General features: G+C 36.9%; 1 long non-coding RNA gene across 1 annotated transcript; it reads right to left on the bottom strand.

Annotated features, from left to right (window-relative positions):
• Window positions 1-3,708: 3,708 nt before the first annotated feature.
• On the bottom strand, window positions 3,709-4,116 carry LOC136682888 (uncharacterized). Its single transcript, XR_010798684.1, has 3 exons — window positions 4,058-4,116; window positions 3,891-3,979; window positions 3,709-3,806 (listed from the first exon to the last, which is right to left on the bottom strand). It is a non-coding gene; the product is annotated as an uncharacterized lncRNA (long non-coding RNA).
• Window positions 4,117-6,842: the final 2,726 nt, after the last annotated feature.

Raw genomic sequence — 6,842 nt, 5'->3', positions numbered from 1 at the left:
ACTGAGAGTCAACTCACCTTCAACGTCGTAATTGTGAGCCTTCTTCCTAAAAGTGTTTTTTTCCACTTTAGTTAGTCTGTCAGGATATGTACCGTTATTAAGATAATTGACAATCTGTTTACACAGAACAGGATCCATTTTCAGAGTTAAGGTATAACGATAAACTGAAAATTGTATCTATGAAGCGTCTGTCTGCAAGATAGTAAACGTATTAAGACTAATAAATATGCGAAAGTTAAATGCAACTAGCTAAGTGTACTACCCAATCTCTCTCTATGTTGATGCACGACGTTACGTCTCTTTGTGCAAGATACAATCTTAGGGGTCTAAGCACTGAAAGTGCTGGAGCCCTATTGTTTTTTTGTTTAGTTTTTTCTCCTTTAATTTATTATTTCTTTTTACACTACATTGTTTTGGTGAAGGCTACACTAAAAATAAATGAATAATAAAAACACACATAGATAATCAACGATATTTATTATAAACAAGATTTCAAAACATGATCAAAGCATACTACACGGTAAAATCGCAAAATATGAGTTCTGCTTTGAATTATTGAAACACTGATGAGCTGCTTTATAGCAAAAAACAAATGAATGTATAGTATGTGTATGGGCTCATACAGTAAAATGCATTTGAGGATAACCTGAAGTAATTTGACAAAGCTTAAAAATCGTCAGTAGTCTGCCTCTTTGGCAGTGCAATAAAAATTCGTTTGGTAAGATCTTAAAAGATATAAAAACTATTTAAAATAAGGACGTCAGATTGTTCAATGAAATATCCCAATGAAGGGAAAAAATCAAGCTTAACCCTTAAGCATAAACAGAAAAAAAATCGACTCTAATTTGCGCTTTACGCCCATATACTGCTGCGCCAGGCGCGTGCACGCAAAGGGGAGTCGGATTCTGGCGGGGAGTCTGTTTTCGGCACAACACCGGCTCGTTGCAGAGAAACATGCTCAGGGCTCTCACCAATTGACATTATTATTATTTGATTGACGTGTTCACCCTTTTATAGAGAAATGACAATAATTATAATAATTATTTCTTATTAGTCTCACGCAGGCCTCTCTGAACTCCAGATCCCAGAATTCATCAGACAATCACATGACACCACACCGTTCTCACTCACCAGAATTCTGATCAGGAACACCTGTTTCTCTTTCTATTTAAGCTTCACTCACTCACCAGTCATTGCCGAGTATTGCGTGATTTATATCCGAATACAAAGCGTTCTCTACTTACCTGTCTGTCCTGAATTCCAGTTACCTACCTTATGCTCGTCTTTCGGTTTTCGTCCTTGTCCTGCCCCCTTGGATTTGTTTGCTCTCCAGTTCATGACCCCTGCCTGGCTTTTCGACTACTCTTTTGGATTATCTCTGATGTACCTTTTGTTTCCGGTATTCGACCCTTCTGCCTGGCTTTTCGACTACTCTGTTGGATTATCTCTGAGGTACTGTTTGTTTCTGGCATTCGACCCGTGCTTGTTTTTGTTAACCCCTTGTGGATTGTTGTTAATAAACTCTTTATACTGTTAACCGCAAGTGTCTGCCTTCTGTCCAGTCGTGACAATTAGAAAGGATTTTCGTTCTTAAATAATTATTTTCATTTACAGAGATGTTGTTGATTATTATGAAAAAAAAAAGGTTGTTTGTCTATTGATGTTTGCATTTGACATAAGACCACTGCGGATGTTTTATTATTTGATTACGTCATTAACGATTATCGAGCAAGGCCTGAGCATATGAAGGCCGGTGTTGTGGCCGATTCAGTTCCCCGTCCATTTAATGTTTCTTGAGTCTGCGAGAACGTGCATTCAAGAAATCACCCTGCGCGCGACCGAGTGCTACATCTACGGAAGCCGAAACACAACAAAAAGTACTAAATAACGGATAACACAATCCGCTTTGAAAAAAGATAAGATTTATGCAGACTTTTCTTAATAATATGTTGACTAATATGATTAAAAAAGCTAACGGAATGATTTGTGTGTTTTATTAAGTACAATAAAGGCATTTTATGGAGACAGTGAAATACGATTTTAATATTTTTAAAATGTTAATTGAGTAAATGAAACATTTATGCACGACTGTGTAATAGACATTTACTCAGGGATTATTATCATTAAAATAAAATAAAACAAACAAACAAAAAGGAGGCTGGATTTTAGTCAGGTGAAATAGTCTGTCCAGATCTGTTCCCCCGTCATAATCACTCTAAAGTAATCTTTTGTGATCTAGTACTGATGTGTGTGAAACATTTAGTCATTATTAATTAATAAAGCACAGGGATTAATGTAAGTGAATATAAAAACACAGATTTCTGTAGGGGGAACACTTTTAGACAGGATAAAAAAGATCTGTCCAGATCTGTTCCCCTGTCATAAACACCTTAAAGTAATCTTTTGTGATCTAGTACTGATGTGTGGGAGACATTTAGTCATTATTAATTAATAATACACTGTTATTTATGTAAGTGAATATAAAAACACAGATTTCTGTAGGGGGAACACTTTTAGACAGGTGAAATTTCTCACCTGTACTTAGTTCAGAAAGCTTGTTTTAAATACATATAATAAGGATAAACCTTTTCACCTTTGATCAGCATAGTACTTATATGTACATTTTTATTTTATTTCCAGGTAGTCTTATTTAGAACAGCAATATGTCCAATGTTATAGGAACAACAAAAAAAACAACAGTATTAACAATACACTATATACAGAATTAACAGTATTAAGTTAGTAACAATTAAAACTATTTCACATGTTTTAGTTTTCTTATACGCATGCTGTGCACATGTATTCTTTATCCAGTGCTGGATTATCAACACAGCTGGTATGGAACCACCTTCCACATCTGTCACAGGCAATCTGTGTAACACATTCATGTTCAAAACATCAATAACTGTCTGATATATTTATTGGTCATTATGCTAATTTTTGATAAGTCATCAATTTATTACTTACCCACAAATCTTCTGCAGCTGACTCATCATTTGTTGCTGTCTCCCCACAGACGTGGCATAGACTGCTAATGTCATCTAATGATTTACCACAATGTTAATCCATGTCCATATACATTTTTAATGTTTTCAACAAACTGATTTTTTACGTAATTTAATATCTCTTAAGAGGAAGTCTAGTGGGGTTTATTTTAACTACATTTAAACACTACACATTCTATATACAGCCAGATTATTTAAAAATGTGTATATGTAATACCTTCGCCTTAATTATAATTCTAAATACATTTAACTGTAAATTTACCAATTTACTATATGTCACTACATCGACATGCACATCACCACATACCAGATTCATGCAGCAGTGTGACTGCCATGTCCCATCTTAGTGCATTTATTGAGCTGGTGTCTGATGGAAAAGTTAATGGCTTTGCAGCCAATACTTGATCTGCAAACTAAATTCATTTAATTAGTATAGAAGCACATTAATAAAAGTGAGAAAACTTACTTGAGTTAATCCAAAAAGTCAATAAATGTTTAAATCAATAATCTGTCTAGAAGATTCATCTATATAAAGTAAGATTAATCTTTCATAAAATAAGATACCTATATTTCAGTGTCTGTTAACTGCTAAGCCAGTTGTAGTCATTTGAAGACATTCTACAACTTTTCAAAGTATGGTAAATAATTTTACAAGAAAATTACTTTGGTACATTAGCAGGAAATACCAGAAATACCTTAAGCGCAAAAACACCACAAGATGTGCCATCTTGCTGGAGTGGGTGGGGGACTGTTTCACAAGTCCACCTTGACACTTCTATCCCTTTTTTTCTCATAAAGGCTCTGAAATAATATAAATGTATTTACACAGTAACATTATATACATGTCGTGTTTACTATTGTATAGGGTAATAAAGAATAATTCACCTAGTTCTCTCCAAACATTTTCTTAGCTTCAGCTCTGATTCACCCATTGAATCAAGGAGAAGTGTCTTCCTTTTATAAGGGTACATGACCTGAATTACAGAAAATCATATTTAAAAGTGAACTTCTGTTATGAGAGGCTCAACAATGTCATTACAACACATACTTACAACCAGAAACCAGTGATGTTGATCATTTACCACACCCAAGATGATTTTATACCTGGATGGATCCCACTGTTAAAATCAAGACACAACATTATTACTAATAATATTGTGTTAAAATATTTTATGCAGCATTCACCTATTACACTGGCTATTAGAGGGCTTACACTGATCAGCCATATCATTAAAACCACCTCCTTGTATCTACATTCTTTTCCATTTTATCAACTCCACTAACCATACATGTCACTTTACAGTTCTACAGATGAAGACTGCAGGACCACCACAGAGAAGGTATTATTTGGATGGTGAATCTTTGTTACAGTGGCATGTTGGTGTAGTTGATAGTAGCATTTTGTGACACTGATGAAGGATTAGAGGATGACTAATACAAACTGTCAGCAGCAGATGAGTTACTGTCTTTGACTTTACATTACAAGATGGATCAACAACGTAGGTGTGTCTGATAACATGGACAGTGAGTAGACACAGTGTTTAAAACTTCAGCAGAACTGCTGTGACTGATTCAATTTACCAGCAAAACACACACTAACACACCACCACCACACCAGGGTCATTGCAGTGATCACAATCATCCACCACCCAAATAATAACTGCTCTGTGGTGGTCCTGTGGAGGTCCTGATCATTGAAGAACAGAGTAAAAGGGGGTAATAAAGTATACATAGTAACAGATGAACTACAGTCTGTATCTGTAGAACTGTAAAGTGTCCTGTATGATCAGTGGAGCTGATAAAATGGACAAAGAGTGTAGATACAAGGAGGTGATTTCAATGTTATGGCTGATCTGTGTATTTAGAATACAAAAGCGAAATGTAGTTAACCAAAACATTTACCTTGATTCTATGAAATTTGAAATTCCAAATTGCTGTCATGGCAAAGGAATCCACAAGGAATGCCTCTTCTTCAGACCGCTCGTTGTGTTGTTTCACCAAAATTGTGATATATGCATTGATTACCTGTAGAAAAAATAATAAGTAATAAACTTGCTACATACCAAATGTAATCACTAACAGTAAAATATCATGACAGATTCTCAGGACAATTCACACCTCACTTTCCAGTTCTTTTCCAGGGCCAAATCTCTCAATATCCGAATAAAATATTTTGTAGGGGCCTACTTTGGACAGCAATACATAGCAATTTTTTCCAGACCAGGCAGCTTGTACAGCTATAAGGCATAACAAAATAAATCACAAGGCTTGAATCCTATTATTTTAATTTACAGATCATAACACCTAATATCTAATCTAAAGATTCACCTATGCTTTAAAATTTCTTTAAAATATTTAAAATCTTTCATTATTACCAATACATGTAATAATTTACATTAACATTTAATTATTTTGTTATAATGCCTGTTGTTACAAGCACAATTAACTGAAAACTCAACTTACAGTTATGAATTCTGTCCAAGGAAGTGTTTCTAGTACCAGAACCTACAAAACAAGGCTGTAATGCCTGTTCAGTGTGTTTTTCTTTAGGTACTGGGGACGACTGTCCTTGAAGTGCTGTGTGCTCTGCTGCAGGTACTGGGGACGACTGTCCTTGAAGTGCTGTGTGCTCTGCTGCAGGTACTGGGGACGACTGTCCTTGAAGTGCTGTGAGCTCTGCTGCAGGTACTGGGGACGACTGTCCTTGCACTGCTGTGTGCTCTGCTGCAGGTACTGGGGACGACTGTCCTTGCACTGCTGTGTGCTCTGCTGCAGGTACTGAGGACGACTGTCCTTGAAGTGCTGTGTGCTCTGCTGCAGGTACTGGGGACGACTGTCCTTGAAGTGCTGTGAGCTCTGCTGCAGGTACTGGGGACGACTGTCCTTGCACTGCTGTGTGCTCTGCTGCAGGTACTGGGGACATCTGTACTTGTAGTGCTGTGTGCTCTGCTGCAGGTACTGGGGATGACTGTACTTGCAGTGCTGTGTGCTCTGCTGCAGGTACTGGGGACGACTGTCCTTGCAGTGCTGTGTGCTCTGCTGCAGGTACTGGGGACGACTGTACTTGCAGTGCTGTGTGCTCTGCTGCAGGTACTGGGGACGACTGTACTTGCAGTGCTGTTTGTTCATATGCTGTACAAGTCGATACAAAATGTTGTGTCTGCACTCTGGAGGACTGTATTCTGTGTGGAACGTGTGGAGAATCCTCTCTGAAGTGCTTAAGCAAATCAATATTAATTTTTTTAAATTGTACTCCCTTATCATTTACAATATCTGCACTCTTTCCCTGAATGGCAGTTATTGTATAGGGACCAAGCCAAGATTTTTCCAATTTACCACCTTTTCTCTGATGGCTTTGTGCATTAAACCGCAACACTCTATCATTTACAGAAAAAAAGGGGCTCTGCTGAGTTGGAATTTTCTTTTCTTCTTTCTGCTTTTGTTCTCTGCATTTGACAATCTCGTCAATGTGTTCCCTCATCTGAATGGCCCTGGAGATAATCTCTTCACCAATAACTGCTTCCACACTGTTGCTTACCTTTTGTAATATGAGAAATATAAGTAAAAGAAACATGCAAAAATTTTAATATTCTAATATTATCTACAAATATTTCATACATGCAGACAAGAGCTTTTGTAATAATGATAGTTAAATTCATACCTGATACATCTCTGGGACTTCGCAGGGGTAGCGTGCTTCAACACCAAACAGCATGTAGAATGGTGAGAACTTAGTTGTTATCTGTGTTTTTGTTCTCAAGCCAAACACAACAGATTCAAGATACATGTCCCAAGTATCAGTCCGGTCAATTGCTAATTTGCACAGGGCCCTACAGT

This window comes from Hoplias malabaricus, chromosome 2 (genome assembly GCF_029633855.1).
Source record: "Hoplias malabaricus isolate fHopMal1 chromosome 2, fHopMal1.hap1, whole genome shotgun sequence".
NCBI lineage: Eukaryota > Metazoa > Chordata > Actinopteri > Characiformes > Erythrinidae > Hoplias > Hoplias malabaricus.
Note: the sequence above shows the minus strand (reverse complement) of the source record. Positions and strands in the feature narration are given on the sequence as shown.